General features: G+C 43.5%; 1 long non-coding RNA gene across 1 annotated transcript in view; it reads right to left on the reverse strand.

The window, feature by feature from the left end:
- Positions 1–208: 208 nt before the first annotated feature.
- The window catches only part of LOC116695220 (uncharacterized), a 17,551-nt gene continuing 14,961 nt past the window's right edge, over positions 209–2,798 (reverse strand). The window contains exon 3 of the long non-coding RNA XR_004333385.1: positions 209–482. This is a non-coding gene — a long non-coding RNA (uncharacterized LOC116695220). The remainder of the gene's footprint in view (positions 483–2,798) is intronic.

The raw sequence follows: 2,798 nt of genomic DNA on the forward strand, positions 1-2,798 counted from the left end.
CACCCTCCTCTTCCTCCACTGTGGCAGCCCTAAGCGCATAACCCGGGTTTATAACCAGCAGCCACGGCAGGTCAACTGGAAATAGACGGCATTCTTGACAACGAGCTTGACCTGATACAGAAACCGGCAGAGCGCACGCTGCGGAGAGGATCATGTGTCCCGAGCAGCCATCATGACATAGCAAATCTGCCAGCAGCTTCGTGCTGAACTGTACGTCAGCCTGAACTGGCAATAAAAGGGAAACACCACTTCTTTGTTGTTGGTCTGGGGTAGATAAAAGGAATAGTTCAAAATTTTGCATGAAAACTTGATCTGCTTTCATGCCAAGAATAGACAAGAAGACCAATAGGCTACCACTTTATTGTCTATATGGTTAATGTGAAGCTACAGCCATGAGAGGGTTAGCTTAGCTTAGCATAAAGACTGGAAACAGGATGAAACAGCTAGCCTGGCGCTGTACAAAGGTCACAAAATCTGCCTACCTCAATAAGTAAGCTTTAGAGGTGCTGTTAGGGGATTTTGTGTTCTGTTTCCAGTCTTTATGCTAAGCTAAGCTAACTGGCATTGGCTACAAATATGAGAGTGGTGTCAAAGTTTTCATGTCACCCATGACAAGAAGAACGAAAAGCCTATTTCCCAAAATGTTAAACTATTTCCTTACATTTTCAGGTTTTCTTTCTAGTATCTTCTGAATGATGCCATCCAGTCTTTTGTAAGCACCATGCAATATCTACACGGAACACAGTATTTTAATTGCTGCAGACATAATACGGCTGTTTGAATGCTCTTTCATGCGTAAGTGTGCACTGATCGAAACCGCTGAATCATCCTCAGATCAGGACGTTTCAGCTTGTTGCAGAGGCATGAGATGACTTACCACAACACATCAAATGACGCAGAAGATATTCAGATTATATTCAGCAGATATTCAGGTCAAACGATATCTATTGAGACTCTCAAAGTAGCCAAAATCTAGTTACAATAGGAAAATATGAGTTAAAACTTTTACAGGAGTTATTGAAGTGCTGTGTAATAGAGTACTGGATTGGGTTTTTAAAGATTGTGACAGTGTTAACTAAAAAATATACCCAGAAACTTCCTGCAGGTGCTTCCCCAATTCATCTCTACCATCTCCCCCTGGTGAGTGTCCCTTGAAGACACTCAGGACTTCAGCATTTCTGATAATTGAAATGTAGCCTTCCAATTGCCGGCCACACATTTCTCTGGTGTGTCACTGTATGTGGCACTGTGTGTTTGAGGGAAACCCCTAATAGTAGGTGCCATGTTAATGTTGAGGGGAAATGGTGGAAGAAAGCCCCACCTTGCTGCTGCACCGCTTCATTGAACACTAAGGGGAACCAAATGTCAGGAACAAGAGGCTGAGGAACTCCTGACCTTTCCTTTCATCTGCACTTTCTGACACCTGTGCATCACCCGTCGACGTGAAATTACACTGCAAGTGCTTTCAGGAAACCCAAGAGTGTGTTACTGCATGGATGTGGATGCTAATATGTGTTTTTGTGTTTGTGCGAGAGAGTGAAAGAGAAATTAAAACAGGGGAGGAAAGAAGATGGTCGATGAGACCAATGACAGAAAAACTGAATGGAGGATGAAAAGTTGAAATGAAGATTATTGTGGCGTATGTGAAGTATATCAGAGAGGGGGAAGCCATGCAGGAGCCATGAGTGCTGCTTTCTCTTTTTAAATGACAGCATGTGTTAAAGCCATGTGCTGCGGTGTGATATAAGTAGATGAGGTGATGTTTTGGGGCAGATAGTGTGTATGGTAATACCCCAGACTGGGGTTATTTTTGTGCTGTCTGTAAGTATAACTGCATGTGTGTGTATGTGTGTGTGTGTGTGTGTGTGTGTGTGTGTGTGTGTGTGTGTGTTGTGTGGTTGGTGTGTGGATCTAGGTCAGTCAGTCTGTCGTGGGTCGTGGGGGGATTCCTGTTTAGTCCTTCAGTGAATGTCTGGGGGCTCATTGCAGAGGCGGGGCGGCTGAGAGCTGACGGGGGGGATGGGGTGGGGGTGGAGGGGTGGGTTGCTGGAGGGGGGGAGGGGGGTCTCTATCAGCCGTCCCCTCGATGATGTGTCCAGTTTCTGTTGTTTCTGTGTCCTCGCTCCACTTCTTTTCTACTCTCTCCCTCAGCCTTTCTTGTTAAAGAAATCACATAAAGAACACCTTGAGCGCCACCAAATACATAAATGCATTGCATTTATGTAGTGCCTTTCTAGTGTAGTTCTAGTGTAGCGTTAATGATTACTAAAAGCGCTTTACACAGTACCATTCGCCATTCATATGAGGGAAAAGTGAAACAAAAACCATACCAATGTGCGTTGTGGTTGTACGTATATCTTTTTCAAAATACAGCATTTACAGTGTATCCTTATCCTGACTTGTGTCTTTCCTTTCTCCTGTTGCCTCATGCATGTACCCCATGAATTAAAAAGGATTTCAAACAACCTCCTACTCACATAACACATGTGTACAATTGGAAACTTAGGAGCAAGATCCTTCTACATGTCTAACCTTGCCTGTACATGTATGTAGAAAAACAAGTGTACCGAAATAAGGATGATTTTGCTGAAATTCATACAAATTCATCAAATCTAGCTATGCAATCAGTCAGAAGGCTACAATTCATTTATCTTAAGTGGCAACACACTCCACATAATGATATCCCAGGGCTCATGGGTTATGAGTACTGGTGTGTACTCTTCCCTTTTAGACCATTCGATATCCACATACAGTGGCACAATCCAATACAAAAAGGACACTTTGTACACAGTCCATCA

This window comes from Etheostoma spectabile, chromosome 9 (genome assembly GCF_008692095.1).
Source record: "Etheostoma spectabile isolate EspeVRDwgs_2016 chromosome 9, UIUC_Espe_1.0, whole genome shotgun sequence".
In the NCBI taxonomy this organism is placed as follows: domain Eukaryota; kingdom Metazoa; phylum Chordata; class Actinopteri; order Perciformes; family Percidae; genus Etheostoma; species Etheostoma spectabile.